At 49.0% G+C, this 17891-nt stretch overlaps 1 protein-coding gene and 1 long non-coding RNA gene across 2 annotated transcripts in view; one reads left to right on the forward strand and one right to left on the reverse strand.

Moving 5' to 3' along the window:
* Positions 1-17891, forward strand: part of LOC101317476 (RP1 axonemal microtubule associated) — a 303982-nt gene that overhangs the window by 69451 nt on the left and 216640 nt on the right.
* Positions 8460-11397, reverse strand: LOC141276837 (uncharacterized). Its single transcript, XR_012327016.1, has 3 exons — positions 10935-11397; positions 10004-10073; positions 8460-9204 (listed from the first exon to the last, which is right to left on the reverse strand). It is a non-coding gene; the product is annotated as an uncharacterized lncRNA (long non-coding RNA).

A 17891-nucleotide genomic window follows, 5' to 3' on the forward strand; every position in this document is an offset into this window, starting at 1 on the left:
CACCTTCGGATAGAGGCACAGCGGACTTAGGGCCAGTGTCGTGAAAGGTGGACGTTCACATGTTGGACCAAACTGCCTCGCTTTCCTCATCTGATGGGTGGTAGCAGTAATATCTAACACAAAGCGCTGTCATGCTGGAGGTCAGAAGTATAACGCAGGCAAAGTTCATGGCGCGTTTCTCGGCGCATGGTACAAATGTGCTTATACCCTGCAAGTGAGAATTAGTGTGCTTCTCCTTAATACCTCTTGGAGGAAAATACTGTTGTTTTCCCTGTTTCGTAGGTGAGGAGTTGGGCTGAGTTTCAGTGAAGCTTAACTGCGTCCTGTGGTCATGCCGTTCCTGCGTGTCAGGGCCCAGGCTTAAACCCAGGGATTTTCTGACTCTAGATTCCAAGCAGGTGCTTGTTGATCATAGCACACGGCTCGTTCCTGGCTGGACTAGACCAGTGGCTTTTAAATTTTTTGACCAAAGCTCAACTGTAGTCATAACCTAGTACCACTGCCGCCCACCTCCCCCCAGGTACACAGACACATATATAGTCTGAAACAAGACTTACATGAACTAATACTTGCCATTCATAAATGCAAGGCACTCTGATATCTTCTACTCCATTTTATTTCATTTTTAAAGAGAAAGCGGGTGGTGACCTATTGAATTGATCTCCTGGGCCACAAATGGGCTGGAACCCACAAGGTTAAAATGCCGTAATAGCAATTCCTATGAACTCTTCAGTTCTAATTTTCTCTGATTCTCCAAAAAACAAAACAAAACAAAAAACACAAACAAAAGCCTTCAAACCCAATTCCCTTCATCCAGAACAGAAGACCTGAACTTGGGAGCAGTTCACGTGGAAAAGAATAAGGATTTTAGCCGAGGCTGAGTTGCGGAAACACTGCAAAGGTGAGGGCAGAGGGCTTGCCTTCAAGGCCCCCGCAGGAGCCCTGCATTCCCTCTGGGTGCCAAGTTTTAGGAGAAATCAACCACCTGAACACGTTCGGAGAAGGACAGTCAAGGTGGAGCTGGGTCTGAAATTGTTCAAGGAGCCAGGCATGTTTCATCTGATTTTGATGGGAAAGAGTCTCTAAACCATAAAAAAAAGAAAAAAAGTATATTATGATAATAGTTCTCTAAGGTAGTTGAATAAGTCTTGGCCCGTCTGATGCGTTATCTCACATCAAGCTTATTTTTATTGGGTTTTTAGATTTTGGTGTCTAAGCTGAGAATCATGCAAAATGATTGTTGCTGCACTTCCGTCCTGTGAAAGGCAGGCAGGAAACCGCCCCTCCCAGGGTAAGTGGAGGAGCTCTCAAGCTTGCCCTTGGCCAGACGTTTGCCCAGCTTCAAAGGGGTTTCAGAGGGCGGGACCGACTGCAGCCCAGGCTGTGCCTTGGAACTCAGACATTCCTCTCCTGGAGCCTGGCCCACCCGGCGGGAAAGCCCCCTGTTCCTGATGCTCTGGGCTGGTGGGAAGCTCTTGCCCGGTTGTTTCCCTCCCTCCTGGGCTCCGGCCGAGAGCCGATTCCCCATGAGTCAGGAAAGGAGGGAGTGAGAGGCTGAGCGATCCCTCCCCGGGTTTCACGGGGCCTCGGGAACGCCTGGGGCTGGAATTCCCCCTGGAAGGCGGCTCCAACAATGGAGGTTTGCGCTGTGTGGCCGGTAGGGCGTTCTGCTGGAACAAGTAGCAGCAGGTCTGTTGGTAGTTTGTTAGATTCAGGAAGGAAAGGGGAGAGGGGAGTCAAGAATGACTCAAAGGATATGTGGTTGGGAAACCTCGGAGCAAAATCAGGCCACCAGAACACAGTGGGAAATCTGAAGTGGTACAGACCGGGGGCGGGGGGAGAGGCTGGAAGTGTGGATGGTACTTGTTTGTGGCTTCGAGTCGGAGCTGTGTCCGTGAAAGTCCGTGTCCGTGCGAGCGGGAGGGGTTCAAATGCTCTGTTTAGTCCAATGTTAAATCCTGGTCCTTGGGGCGAAACGTGGTCGTAGTTAAGGGTGAAGTGGGTCTTAGGGATGTTGGGGTTGGGCTGTTGTCCTAGATGCCATTTATCTGCTGGCATCCTGGATTGAGTTCCACTTTTAGGATATAATTAACACATGCATTTTTGGTGGTTCTTTCAGTAGACCTAAAATGAACGGGTTAACGAGGTGCTGTCTGAAAACGGCCGTCTTCATTTTATTCTGCTCTCTCAGGTGGGGAGAGACCGGTGGCCCCCCCCGCAGCCCCGCACCCCATCTAGTTGATGGGGTGGGGAGAGACCGGTGGCCCTCCCCGCAGCCCGCACCCCATCTAGTTGATGGAGACGAAGGGAGGGGCTGCTGAAGCGGAGGAAGTTGTGCGCATGCGCGCCTCGGGGCGGAGTCTGGAGGGACGAACTGATGGAGCGAGATGCTGACGAAAGCATCACTTGTCACGTATGGGGCATGCCCTATGCATGAGCGGTGTTCTAAGCACTGTATATGATGGTCTCATTTGATTTCAACAACCCAATTAAATGATTACTATTACTGCCCTCCTTTTATAATTAAAGAAACTAAAGCACAGAGAGGCTAGCGGATTCGCGCAAGGTTGCGGAGCTGGGATGGCCTGACCGCCAAGCTGCACCATGAACATGTCCCAGGCAGGTACTGTCCTCACCTGGCTTGATAGACCGGCAGAAGGTGGTAGAGTCAGAAGCTGGAGAGACTGTTTTCTAGGGGGGACAGTGTTGCTTCGAGTGCCCGGGTGATAAGTTGTGATCCAACATCAGGGAGAGACACATGCTTCTCTCATTTTCCAAAGGCCATGGGGAAGTCAAGGCTTTGGGTGCTTCCACGGGGAGGGCCATGGCCCTCTGAGAAGCTCCATACCCCGGAGCGCCGGCAGCCCTGCGGTCGAGCGCCCTCAAGCGCTCATGTGCAGTGGATTTCCGCAGGGAAGCGGGGTGGACCATTCAGGGGGACGGCAGAGAAGGGCACTTAGGAACTGGCCAAGGACCAAGGTTCTGCAGCAGCTCAAGGGACACCACCCAAGCCAGCTGAGCTCAGGAAAATGCAACCTACTTGTCCCCACGGGCAGGTGAGGTCCGGAGAGGTGCTGAAGGAGTGAGGAACCTCCACTCTAAAAACAAATCTTTATTCAGTTTCTTTCTGTCAGTTCCCAGAATCTGTTCAAAGCACAAAGCAGGGGACATTTTCCACCAGGAAAATAAGCTCACCTCAGTTGTCAAGGGTTTTTGGAGGGACAGGAACCGTCTGGGGTCTGCTTCTCAGCCAGGCTTGTGTGCCCAGAGTCAAGGACACAAAACAGATGCTCAGCCAGCGTCCCCCAGCCTGAGCATTCCACACGCGAGAGGAACAGGCCATGTCCGGATTTTAGGGGACAAATGTAGGGCTTTTCCTTGAAGCTGTTTAGATGCTACATGAGGAAATGCAAATAGGAAACATCTGACAGTAAACCAACAAGCCGTTATTGCATAAAGATGAAAAATTCAGTCCCCGGAATAGAACAGCACATGGAGACGAGACGCAGAGCTTAAAGCCGCGAGAAAGAGAAGAGAAGCAGCGGCACCTTCAGATACTGCGGAGGAATGGCCTTGGGAGAGAATTTAGGTTTTACAGTCTTCACCCCAAATGCCAGTGTCCCCTCCTGCTCTGACCCTCTGTCTGTCACTTTTCAGTCTGCAGCCCGTCGGTGATGGTGATGCCGCCACTGCCTGGACCGTGTGGGGCCTCGTACCCTCAGTGCCAGTGCTGTGGCGTGGCTGGACCACAGGAGGGTGGGTAGCGGGCAGCACGTCTTGCGTGGTTCCTTTTGCTTGGTGGCTTGGAGTACAGACTGGAGTGTTTTCCATTTACTTTGCTCGTTGCCTCCCTCTTTGTTGTGAGTTGCCCTTGGGATTCTGACTGCACTGTCTGGTGAGGTTGCTGGTTCTTAAAGTCACAAGTTATGCGTTACGTAAGAGTACGTGGAAGCATTTTACTGGGAACTCTTTCAAATAGTCACTAAACGACAATTCTAATTCAGGGAAGATCTAGTGGGCCTGCCCTCCTAATGATTGATAACTTTGCTGGGAGCTTTCGATGATACTGTTCAAGAGTCAGAAAAAAAATTCCTGCAGGGAGGAATTATTAGCCCCATTTGAAAACTGAAGTTTAGAGAAATTAATTGTCTGATCCTTTTACTGAAAGAGACCAATGGTCCACATATGTGATTTCTGTAACAAGCTGCAAAATAGATAAATAGATGCATAAATCCATAAATACTGATATGTTCAGTACCTAACACTGATTAAAAATACTCTTCAGAACATCTTTGGAAAATAGGTCAGAAATAGCGTTTCATTCTATATCTCGTGGTACATTTTCGACAAGGTAGAAATGAAATTGTTCGCACACCTGCATATCAGTGGAAAAGCTGGCCATTTGGAGATGACATCCTTACAAATAAATTAGGAATATTGTTTCAGCAGCACTAAATGCTCCGAGGAGAATAAAACAGAGTGACCTGCTGCGCGGTGACTGGGGTAAGGTGAGCTGACATTACAGGGTGGCCTCAGAAGGGCTCTTAGCAGAGACATCAGAGCTGAGACCCAACTGGGGAGGAGGAAAGAGCCCTGTGTGTGACTGGGGAACAGCACGGGGGGTGTGCAGAGCCCTTGTGGGGCCAGGACTGGGTAGGGGGCGGGCTGGGCAAGGAGAGGGTCAGAAGACTCAGCACCATTTGAAACACTGTTACTTGTGAAATTACTTGTGAATGGTCTGCCATCCTCTAAGAACCTAAACTCCAAGTGGCCGGGGACTCATCTGTTTACTCTTGTTTCCTGCTCTAATCTAGCTCTGGCACTGCGTCTGGTACATAGTAGGTAGGCAGTAATATTACTCAATGAAAGAAAAAAAAAGCTACTGTAGTCAAGTCTATCCAACCCAGGTCCTTACTTTGCAGACGCGTTAGATACTCAGCAGAGGGGAAGCTACTTCCAGCAGGATGGGACCTGCCCTGGGTCTAGGCTGGTCAGCCTCTGATTCTCCACTGCACCATCCTGCCCCCTGCTGCTTCGTGTCTCAGCAAAAACACAAAAAAACAAAAACGGTCCGTGTTTCTAAAAGCACAGGTTCTCCTGGACAGAATTTCTCACTCTCCGGAATTGACATTCTAAGTTACATTCGAAGGAACTTTGTTTCTTGTGTGTTCCACTCACAAAAATGATATTTTCTGTATCAAGGAGGAAAGCAAACAGACTGTGCCTTTTCTCTGAGCATTAAAACAAATATAAGACCACAACGCAATAGCAAAACACCCCGAATAAGCCAATTATAAAGTGGGTAAAGGATTTGAACAGAGATTTCTCTGAAGAAGAGATACAAATGGCCAACGGGGTATGAAGTGGTGCTCAACACCATGAATTATCAGGGAAGTGCAAATCGAAACTACAACAAGCTGTCACCTCACACACGTTAGGATGGCTGTTATTTTTTAAAAAGTGTAGGTGAGGTTGTGGAGAAGTGCAACCCTCGTACACTGTTGGTGTTAAATTAAAATGGTGTAGCTGCTATGGAGAAGAGTATGGAAATTCCTCAAAAAGTTAAAACTAGAACTACCGTATGATCCAGCAATCCCACGTCTGGGTATTTATCCAAAAGAACTGAAATCAGATCTCAAAGAGATATCTGCCCTCCCATGCTCACGGCAGCTCTTCACACAATAGCCAAGATACGGCAGCATCCCAGGTGTCCATTGACAGATGAACGCATAAAGGAAGTGAAGTCCATACACACATGAAGGAAGAAGAAAATCCTGCCACTTGCAGCAACATGGATGAACCTGGAGGATGTTGTGCTAAGTGAAACAAGCCAGTTACAGAAGGACAAATACTGCGTGGTTCTGCTTACATGAGGAATCTAAAATAGTCAAACTCATAAAAGCAGAGAGTACAAGAGTGGTGGCCAGGGGGGTGAGCGAGGGGAAAGGAGAGCTCTTCAATGGTTGTGAGGTGTCAGCTCTGCTTGATGAGTGAGTTCTAGACTCTGCCGCACAGCATGGTGCCTGCACTTTCCAGTGTGGTGTGCACTTCAAAATGTGTTAGGAGGGTCGGTCTCACGGTGAGTATTTTTACCATAAAAACAAACAAACAACAAACAGAAACGAAGGGACACAAGGGAACTCTGGGAGGTGATGGCTCAGTCTGTCCCCTCGATTGTGGTGATGGTGTCATGGCTGTTGTGCAGACGTTCAAACTCAGCAAATTGTACGCATCAGATATACGCAGCTCCTTGTGTATCAGTGACACCTCAATAAAGCTGTTAAAAAAAACATAAAACAGTACGAGACCCTCAACCAGCGGTTCTGGTGACCGAAATGAAGGTAATGAAGATGACAAGGGATTTATCACCCTCTGGGGCCCCTACCTCCCTGGGCTACTGGCATCGCTCAGAGCTGCTCTCTGCCTGGGCTGAAGACATACTTACATAGGTGTTGAGAGAGTGACAAGTGAAGCTAATGCTTGCATATTAATAGTCTAGTACAAAAGATGACTGGCTTGTGACTGTTAGAAGTCAGGGTTGTTCCCCCCCCCCCCCCCCCCCCCCGCAGACCCACGTCTTAAATGGAGCAGGTACTTAACAGATGTAGGTTGAGTTGAACCAATCTACTTGTCATGGGGACTTGACCTCCACTTCATGGTGTCTTATTAAACGAAAACATAGTTTTTAAGATAAATATTCAAAACGTCAACTTCGAAATAAGGTGAAAAGCTCCCATGTTCACATGCCACATTCTACTTGTATGCCACAGACGATCTATTGAACAAAATGGGTTATTTTGTTGGCCATTTAATAAAGTTTTATTGGAAGTAGATTATTTGGTTCGATGGTATAGGCAACTAGAAAGGAAAAGCAGTTACAGGTGCTGTAGTCTGGAGGTTTCTTTATCAGAAGAGGAAGAACGTGCTCTCTGATACATCCTAAGAGTCGTGAATCTCGGACGAGCTCTGGTCTTCGCTAGTGTGCGCTTGTGAGTCACATGCAGTGTTTGCAGCTGCTCCAGGTAATCCGGTGACGACGCAAATGTCACTGTTCCCTCCGACCAGCACAGACAAGAGCCAGGTTGACTCCCGAGCAGTGTCCCTGAGCCACAGGCTCCCTAGGATGCCAGGCCCTGGACCCTGATTCTTCCAAACTCCAGCCCTTCCTTTAAGAAATTCTGGAGGCAACTGAGGAATTTCGTTTTGGAAATTACAGGTGAAATATATGCTGTTTTTCTCCTTGCCCTTATAAAAACAGAAAACAGTAATTAAAATTTTAAGCTTTATAGCTGGGTTTTTAGAAGGGAGGATGTCTTACACTTTGATTGAAATGTGGAAGATTGCTTAATTGTGTGGAAAGTACGCCAACGATGGTAACGAAAGCGGGAAAGCCCGCAGCTAAATCATTTTTAGTCTTGGTTGCTGTGGGGAATGAACTTATTTTTCTTGTGGGGAACTTTTGCAGATGTTTCTAAGGAATTCTAGCTTTCAGAGATTGTTTGGACAACTGTTCTCAAGTTCAGGAACCTGTGGGCCGTGCACAGGACTTGGAATCGATCCTCAGGGCCCTCGGGGACCAATGGAGGGTGGTCAGAGGAATAATATGATCAGCCTTAGGTTTTAGAAAGAATAACTGACATTTTTTAAACTATGGAGGCAGACAGGAGAGTGACTTACAGTAGGGCCAGGCCTGACGGCCAGTGGGGAGGCCGTGGGGAAGTGTGATGTGGGTTGACTCCTAGGGAGGCGAGGGGCCAGGTCGGAGAGCACGAGAAGGAAGGAGCAGTGATGCGTGTAGGGACCCGGTCTCCAGCGGGAGAAGGCAGAGTTTGACACGGCTCTGCGGTTTCTAACCTGGATGACATTAACTTCTCATGTTCTTGCAACTGCAGTGTTTCATGTTCCGTGAGTAACACTGAAGCGGCAAGCATATTCCTAGCGTGCAGAACAGGTAAGTTGAGAGGAGAAGCTTCCGGAGCCTCCTGGCGAGAACGTGGGGCGTGGAGTGGGGGGCACCCCTGGGCGCGTACCTGCGGCAGCCTGAGTCCGCTACGGGAACGTCAGCTGTTGTCTTAGAGGATTTTCTGGCGGTCCAAGCGGAAGTCCGTTGTCATTTCGCTTAAGCTCCTAGGTGCTCTGTGTGCTGTGGGGCTGGAAGGGGCATCAGGAATCCAGTCCCCACCTCCTCCCCCTGCCAGCTCACATCAGATGCTGACAAGCCAGAGTCTTGGGGTCTTCTGGCCGCAAGAGCGCCGCTGGGGAGCCCCTCTGCTCTCGCTCAGGGCTGAGTTCCCTGGACACGCTCCCCAAGGGAGAAGGACGCGGCCGGTGCTGGGTTTCCCGTGAGGCAGCATCGCAACGTGGTGCAGGGCGCCTGCCCCAGTCCTTCACGCAGGGCAGATTATTTCTTCTCCTCCTCCTGTTTCCAGATCTGTCAGTTGGGAACAGTAACGGTAGGACTGGGTAGGGCACCACGTACGGTGGTCAGTACATTGTGAGGGCCCAACATGTGAACAAAGATCTCGTGTCTTCTCGTCTGGTAGGTCGCCGTCATTCAGGTGGGGAGACCTACGTGGCCAGTGGCACATCTGGTGTCATCGCTGTGTGGTGGCACTCGGTGGCGCTGTGTGGGGCCAGCGCGGGAGCCTCTGCGTGGGCATGCAGGCTGTAGCACCCTTCCCCCAACGCCCAAGCACTGGGGACGGGGCCCCTCCGCATCCTCAGGGAGTGTGATGCTGAGAGACCACAGCGGACTGCGGGGAGCGCCAGGCAGGGAAACTCTTTGAGCCCCGTTATCCCAGGAGCTGGGGATCCTCAGAAGAGGGTTTTGTCAAGCTGGCCCCACTCCTGAACCTATTAATAAATCCTTAACCTCCTTATTTCATTTGGCATATCTGAAATTAAGAGCATAACACTTCCACAGGAATGTACCATGAAATCTCTTTCTCCCTTTTGGCCAACCAGAGTTTATATATTTAAAACCTATGATGTGGGTTCTGAGTAAACTCAGAGCGACTGTTCAAGTTAGTTGCCATCAGCACCGTAGCAATAGGTGTTCAGTGTCTGTTGACATTTACTTTCTTTAGTCTCAGACAGATTTCACAGCAACATAACACAAAAGCCGAACGGCATCCCTGGAAACTTGTAAGCACAGCAAAGGCCTGGATATACCACAGTGGAAGGATGCCTCAGTACAGGGAACCGCTAGAGAAGTTTGGCAAACATGACTTAACCGGTCAAGCCGTGTAGAAAGGAAACATCGCAGAAGGTCAGCTTATAAAAAATAAACGGTGGCTTTTCAGGTGACTAATCGGCAGAGTGTGTAAACTCTGGCCATTGGATGATCTTATTCCAGGTTAATCTACATAATCACAAAATAATTTTAGCAATTAGAAAATGGAGGAAAGATCAATGACAAATATCATTGCTAGAACATTCTATGAGGCATGTTGGTGAATCCCATATTCCAATTATTTTTATATCCTGATAACATATGAACTCATACCATGGTGTTGTACATACAATAACTATACTCAGATAATGAAAATACACTCAAATATAAATGAAAATAATTTTTGACTTTTTTTGAGAAGGTATTTCAAATGTTTATGGCATCTCAGGGACATTAACGTAATATCACTTATCGCAATAAAGTACCGTAGCTACAGAAGGCATATGAGATTGGCTGCCGAAGCACAGATGGTCCCCTAATATACCTAGAGAAAGATAAGATCTTAATAGTTAGTATTAAGTAATTTAAAATGAAGCTTTCTAAAGTAGCCACAGCTTTTCTATTACTCAAATGGTTTAAAACTCAGAGTTTCAAGTTTCTTGTCTTAATTACGTTCATCTATGAAACTAGTGAATATAGGTATAACATTTTTACACCCATTAAGAAAATGATGACTGATTGATGATTACTTTTTTTTTTAATTTTTTTAATTTTTTAATTTTTTAATTTTTTTTTGATGATTACTTTTTATTAAACAATTAATAAAGCTACCTGACATTTCAGAGAAGGCATCTTTGGATATTGAAATGATAACATTTGTCTATGATAAATAAGCCAGTCTCTGAAAGAAAAGAAAGATTTTTAGTAAAGTTAGAGCTGGTAAAGTGTCACTATACATTTATAATCGTCAGCTAAGATTTCAATATTAATTGATCAGAAAAGCATTTTCATAGCAGGTACTAGACACATGGCATCTTCTTCAACATAGAAGAGAAGAGCAGGGTTTCAAAGGTCTTTGAAGGTCCCCAAGGGAGTTCTGTGCAAAGAGCACAGGGCCAGGCAAACATCTCCTATTTCTACAGATTTTGCCCTGGCTGGTGATGCAGGTGCTTGTCAACAGGCCTAACCCTAACCCCAACCCTAACCTAACCCTGACCCTAACCCCAGACACTCAAGGTGGCCCAGCAGTAACTGTGGACTCTTTCCCTTAAGTCTGCCCCCTGTTGTCTGCCCCCGGTCTCACCACTGACAAGGAAGGAGACCAAATCCCAAGAAAGAAAGAGGAAAACATAACTGGATTCCCTTTAAGCCCGGGGCAGAAGGGTCAGCCCGGGGGCTGGCTCTGGTTGCTGGGGGGCTTCCTAAGGAGATGGGAGATCGGGAGAAGGCCGAGAGGGGGGCGGTCCCGGGCCTCCCTCCCCCTCCGCCCCCCCTCCCCCCCACACTGGGAAGCTGGGTCCTGAGATATGCTTGCGTATTGGGATGGGCCTCTGAGAACCCCCGTGCAGAGGACTGTCTTCCCCCTCCTGAGTCTCCATTTCCACGTGTGTGATGCAGAACAAGGACCTCTTCTGTAGGCACATGTTAAATGCCTTACAAGCATTAGCTATTGTTATATCTTTTTTAACAGTTAAATCTTCACACCATGACCCCAAGGCCCATACATTTGTCCAACAAATGGAAAGAGCAGGAAAGGACTGACCTGTAGGCAGGAACGTTGGCTATTTCATCAGAAATGTAAGCTCACCCCAGGAGGAGCGACCTCAGGTTACGTTGATGTGACAGACTTGGTGGCCATGGCTTTTCCTCACAGAGATGGTGACTCTCCCTAGAACATTCCAGTCCAGGTCTTCTGTGGGTGGGGCTTGAGGCTTCCATCCTGCTCTGTATTCATGATGTCAGGGCCAGAAAGCACAGGGAACACACAGTGTTCCGCGCACAGACGTACAGCAGTGGTCCTCGGCCTCTGGAGGCCTGTTTCTGAATGCAGACTTTTTGGCCGGGAGGATTTCTCTCATTCGGTCATTACAGGGTCTGATGGCCACACTGAAATGGATGTTGCCGTTCTGGGGGGACCTGGGGGTGCCAAGCACCTGGCCCGTTTCCCAGCAGAGGGATGAGGCTGGGCTCTGGAGCCAGGGCCTGGCCTGGGCCTGAGACCCGGACCCATGACTTCCTGGTGCCGCCTCGGGGAGTTTCTCAAGCTCTCTGAGCCGCGGTTTCCTTCCTGGTACAACAGGGAGGGTAGAGGAACTGACCTCAGATGGTCGTCGTGAAGGAAAGGCGTGCCCAGCACGTGTTAGCGGGGGCCGCGTGTCACGTCACCTTCACGTAATCCACAGTTGCACAGCTGCCTTCTGAGGTCAGATTCTGCCCCCAGGGCCCTGGAAATGGCCATTTGGTAGCGCCATCAGAGCCTGCAATGACAGGGCCCTAGGGCACTAACTAATACAGGTGTCCACCTGACAAGACGCCCAAGCAGGCAGGCCTGTCTGGAGCCTAGAGCCCCTCAAGCCCGGCTCTGTGCCCCCAGAGAGCAACCGTGAGGGACCGCGTTCCTGCCAAGCGTCCACTACACGTCTTCTGCCGATGGAACGGGGGAGCCCTCTCCTCCTGCCCGGACAGAGGCAGCCCTGATGTCTGGGGGGAGTCCCTACACGCCGATGGACAGCGGATGGGCTTGGCCTGCTGAGGTTTGAGCTGTCTGTGATGGGCACGTCGTCCCGTGCCCGGCAGTCTTCCTGGCACCTCGCACACCGACGGCTTACAGCGCTCTTCTTTCCGAGACCCGCCTAAGAGGTCACGCTCTACAGAAATCTCCGCCACCTGCAGACCCCGTCTGCCGACACACACACGTCCGCTACCCTTCCTCCTGGGACGCTGGAGGTCCCCGGTGTCCCCGTCCCGCTGATGCCCAGATGAGCACCCACACGTTGGAGGAATCGGCCACCTCCCGAGCTCCGCAGCTTCTTCCTAGCTCTGCCCACCCTCAAGGAACCGTGCCAGGAGCGCAGAGCACCGCCCGCCGCCAGGACTCGGCCGTGGGTACCCGCCTCGCGTCAGTGAACTCGGCCTGCCCAGGACACGGGGCTTTGCGAGTCGGGGAAGCAAGTTCCGGGGTTCCAAGTGGAAGTGGGCCCCGAGCACAGCCCCTCCACGGACTCGGTGAGCACCCGGACTGAGCCGCGTGTCTGATGTGGTTTCGAGGTCTGTGCAGCGGCGCTAAGGCCCCTTCGCAGGCCCTCCGCCCTCGGCCCTCGCTCCCAGTCAAAGGAAAGCGCACCTTTCAGGCTGTGAAGGATGGAGGATCCCCAAGGAAAGCCCCGTCCCCCTCCTCCCCGCGGAAGGACCGGCCAGAGAAGGTGCTGCTCAGATCAAAGCCGTCCACTTCGAGCATCTCCTTTTTAAAATAACTTAAAACTTCCATTGGAGTACGGTTGATTTATAATGCAGTGTCTTTGCTGTACGGCAAAGCGAATCAGTTATACATATACATACGTCCACTCTTTTTTAGATCCTTTTCCCATGCAGGCCGTTACAGAGTACTGAGTAGAGTTCCCTGTGCTCTACGGTGGGTCCTTACTAGTGATCTGTTTTATATATAGTCGTGTGTATGTGTCAGTCCCAGTCTCCCACTTGGAGCCTCTCCTCTTGGTGGCTGCTTGTTCCTTCCTTCCTAAGAGCTGTCTTCGTTCAGTTGCCTCCTTTCTCCTTATCTGAGCTGTGACTTTGTGACGTAGGCTGGCCCAGGAGAGCTCCGGTGGTGGCCGGGCAGTAGAAAGGGTCAGCGCTGAGCTCAGAGCCCCTACCATCTCCCCAGACCCTGGGCCTCCCCTCCTGTTCCAAAGTGAAGGGGAAAAGATAAGAGATTACAGGTCGTGGAGTTATCTACAAAGGGCTCAAATCAGCAAGTGCTACAAGCCACAGAGACAAAACAACCTTACAGGACCAGGAAAGTGCTGAGGTGTGTGGGACTACCAGAGGAGGGTTCCAGAGCCCGACGGGGTTGGGGATCCCGGCTGAGTCCGTGGCGGAGGCCCACCCTAGTATAGGGGGAGGGGGTTAGAGCCGACCGGTCCCCTTGCAAATTCTGCCTGGAGCTCTGGGCCCACCCTTTGTCCTGGGTTTTCCCTGATTTTCTTACAGTTGATCTGAAATCCCTGTAGCTCAAAAGGCAATCTGACTTCTGTGTCTCCAAAGATAAATCTCAAGGGAAAAACTCTTCAATATAGGCAATTATTTTGTCTCCTTACATCTAAGTGCCTATCTGACATATTTTGTCAAACTTCCTTTAGTCACAGAATGTAATATTGTTATTCATCAGTTAAGGTCTTTAGACATACAGAGGGATGCCTACACCTGGCAGAATGAGTAGAGAACTTCCATTATATTCTGGTAAAAGGGCCAACTTAATATGGGCATCAATACCTAAGCAGTTTTTTTTTTATAGCCTTAGATCCAAATACCTTTCAGGAAACTACAAAAGCCTTTATTTTTACAGCTTAATTCAAAGCTTATCAAGGTCACAGGCATTTCACTTACTATCAGCGGGCTTCCTGAGGAAAAGTAGAGTAAAAATAGAGGCATGCAGGTTGCACAACTTTACTTTTTAATAGGTGGGAAGGAGAAGGAAAAATATTCCTCCTGGTTTGAGGTAATTATTTTCAGCGTAATGGTCTTTGAATGCAGTAAGCAATGGGAAGCAAAATGACCTCACTTTGTAGATTCAGGAAAAAAAAATCACTCTTGTGGGAGAGGAATCTATTATAAAGTATTGGATTTGAGAATGGCTCACAAAATTTCAGGGTCCTCTGAAGCATTTCTGTAAAATCTTTAGAAGTAATGTCTGTGGTTGGTGTGATGTATCTGTGATTATTGCATTAGATCAGGCATTGCCGAAACATCCAAACTATTTATTTTACTGTCTGAATGTGTGTATTGGGGGTGGGGGAGGTGGAGGGAGATTTGTTTCAAGACCAGTGGCTGGCACACAGTAACGCTTCTCTCAGATAATCCTGGCTGCACATAACTGAAACATGAAAAATAGATATAAATATGTTTCTTATTAAAAAAAATATGAATCCACAGTGCAGGGCTGCTTTGGTGGACCTACAATGCGAGACCGAGGGTTCTTCTATCTTTTCACTCTGCTGTGACTAGCTACCATTCCCTTGGACCGTCCTGTGGTCCAAGATGGCTGCTGGAGCTCCGGCCATTGAACCACATTCCAGGACAGAAAGGAAGAAGAAGGAAAACGAAGAGAGAATCCCTCCGTATTTAGGAGTCTTCCTGAAAGAACCATACAACACTACTGCTTCCAACTCTGTGGTTAGACCCAGAAGCAGATGGCTGTGATAGACACTGGCAAGTGTGCCTGGCTTAAAGTACTTAAAGGGCTGGAGTTTTAAGAAAAAAAGTGAATGTGAAGAGTATGTGCCTGGCACATACTAAGTACTCAGTAAACATTAATGGTAATTATTAACAATGCAAAGAGCAGAACAGAAATCTTAAAAAGTGATGTGGAAAATCCAGTGGCCCCCACGCCTTTATTCCTGGGCTGTCTTGAGGGGAGGAAGAGGGCAGCTAGTATCACAGTATTAATCCTCGCAGACTGTGGTCGTCCTTTTCCAGAAACCAGTTGGATCAGTATTTAACGGTCTGTGTCTCTTTCCTTTCGTATCGTTTGAAGTATTTGTCGAACTGTGCTCAGCGATTTTCAGACAAATAAGCACATGCACAGAACACGCCTTCTCCCAGAAACCTAACAAGCAAACGTTGTTGAAAATGAAAACTGACTTTCGGTCTAGATGAAATAGTCCGCGTTTAGTCATCAGTTCTGCCTCTGGCCTGCTGTGTTGAAATAGGAAACAGAAAGGATGCCATTAGCCCCGACAGAAATGCAAATATAACTGAGGTTTGCAAGTGACTCATCCGCGGAGGGTTCCTTTATGCCTGTGCTGCTGCCACTGCACCAGACATCGCCTCCCCGGCCCCGTGTGGCCTTGACCAGATGTGTCACCAAGAGCCCTCTGTCTCTCCTCTCTGCCCGGGTAGGCGGTCCCCTCCCCTGGACTCACTCTGTGCTGGTCCTGCTGGCACGTGACACCTCCCTCCCCGACCCGCTTTGCTGGGGTGCTTTGAAATGAGGAGTAATTCAAGTTCTGCCCCATATTAGCTGTGTGGCCCTCAGCCAGTCGTTTCGTTGTCTGGACATCAGTGCACTGTCTGGGACGTTCCGGCACTGGATCGGGTAACCTCTAAGGACCCCTCTGTCTGGAAGCTTCTGTGGATTGTGTGGTTCTTTTAGTGTTGAAAGCAGAAAAGTTCTGTGAGGAATTGGGCTGTGCAAGTATAGAAAGGGATCAGTCAAGCGCTTTTCCTATCCATTATCGGCGGTAGACGTGAGCCGCTGTAGCCTCAGCACAGAGGCTTGGTCCCTGCCTTCGACAACTTTTACGTGCTCAGCGTCTGTTCCCTGCAAGGGACAGCCCAGCACCCGGGACACATGCCCTCTGCTAGCAGCACTGCTCCCCATCCGACCCCAGGGGCCACACGCTGGTGGGATTGTGGTGTCAGAATTCTTAGGGGCTGAATGTGTCATTTTCATTCTCACAATGACCAATTTTTCAAACAGTTATTTCTGTAAGTCTCTGATAACATCTTCAGGAGCCTAATCCGAGCTTTTCCTTGTACAACGGAGCCTTCAGGGTGTACACGCTCACTCTTGATAATCTTGGCATGAAAACTCCTGCTAATGATAGCATCTTTACTATAAATAGAGGTTTTCAGATGCCCTCTCCTTCTATTGTCCTATCTCTTACAATACTCAATGCATCTTAACCCTTTTTCTTTATTTCGTCATAAAACCGTGACCCTTGATGGTTGGGAGGATAACACAATAGACCAGATGTCTTAACCATGTTTGGATAAATCAGTCATCACCTTCTTTTTCCAAGAAAAATGAGGCAGAGCAGCTTGAGTGAGGCGTAGACTCTGCTTTCCATTTGGTCTTTCCAAAGCAAACAGAAAAAAGAGGTAACCGTCTGCTAGCTGTGTCGGGTCAGTTGTGAGGAATCGGGTCTAAGGATGTGCAACCATCGTTATTGTGAAAAGAGAAGGAGGCCACACTGTCAGTGTTCCGACTCATTTAAAATTGAGACTGAAAATAACCACCTCAGGAGAAAAGAGGATTGATTCATGACCTTAGTTCTAGTTTAAGTTTGAGGGGAACATAGATGTTATATGAAGCTAGGGAGACAGGCTCTCAATACGGTGGCCTTTCCCTCAGATTGAAGAACGCTTAGATTTACATTCCACTAGTATGTGATTTCAGAACTTTGCTTTTTAGAAAAACATATGATCTGTGAGGATGAGGCCATACACCAGTAGAGTCATTCATCGCACGATATCATTCAGAGCAAAACAAGCTTAGGGCATCAGAACGACTCCAGTTTACAGATGAAGAAAATGTAACATAGAGGGGGTTAAATGATCTCATCTTCGTCCAATTAGGAAATAGCATGCTCGGGATTCCAGCTTGCAGTAGGACCATTTGACTCAAGCCCTGAGCTCTTTCCGAAAACTCTGATGTCCTATTAATAGGGCCTCGATTTGCGCAAATGCTGCCGTCACACAGCTTCCCGGGCGCGAGCATCAGATGAGTACAGAGCCCTTGTTCTGACATGGATTCCCGTGGCATCGTTAATCTAAGCCAGGCCAGTCCTGGCAGAGTCAGAAGGAGAAGGATTGGAAATAGGCCGTCAGGGGCAGGCAGGGATGTAGGAAACGCAGTTCCTCAGGGTACTGTTAGGAGGACCCTGAAAATACACACATCACTATGATAAAAGGGAGAATAAAGGTGTCATGAACAATATATGAAATAATGCCACTGGGGGCCGAAGGAGGGAGAGATCCTGGCGCCAAAGCCGTTCTGATCTCAGATCCACAGATGGCTATTGACGGTGGTGGGCTGTATCACGGGGCGAGTGGGTAAGGACAGACCTGTTAGAGGAAGGGGCACGGGGGACGGGCCTGAAGGATGGTCGGGATTTGGGTGAGAAGAAGCACGTGTGGGACATGGCATTCCAAGCAGAGGGAATGATAAGCGAGAGGCGTGAAAATGGGAACCTCTTCTGTAGAGAAGCACCGCTTGGGACAAATACTGGGAAAAGCAGCCCTAAGCTCGTAAGACCGGGGCCTGGGAGCATTGCCGTCCAGGGATTTCAAACTTGAAGCCCATGCCTAGCTCACTGGGAAGCCTAGGAATGGGCCTCAGTTTGTCTATGACGTTCTATTGACACCTTGAGCGCATGCCCATGTTTCGGTTATTTTTGCTACATGATGAACCCCTCCGATGCTAACACACTGACTTAAAACAGCAACAACTTATCATTTCCCGTGACTCTGCCATCTGGGATTGCTCAGCCAGGAAGTAGAAATTTGCCCCAGGACCCCAGCCTGGTGTCTGGGGCCCTGTCGCCTATCTTGAGGCCTCCTTTATGTTTTGTGCCTGCCCTCCTGCTGAGAGTTTGAAGTAACAGCTAACCTGTCAAGGGGCTCCCCACCAAAGGCTGCCTCTGGGGATATTTCCACAATTCACGTAGACATTCCCGTTGCTGTCAAGCACAGAATTTACAGAAAAGAGTGGACCTGGGACTTA

This window comes from Tursiops truncatus, chromosome 17 (assembly GCF_011762595.2).
Source record: "Tursiops truncatus isolate mTurTru1 chromosome 17, mTurTru1.mat.Y, whole genome shotgun sequence".
NCBI classification, from domain to species: Eukaryota; Metazoa; Chordata; class Mammalia; order Artiodactyla; family Delphinidae; genus Tursiops; species Tursiops truncatus.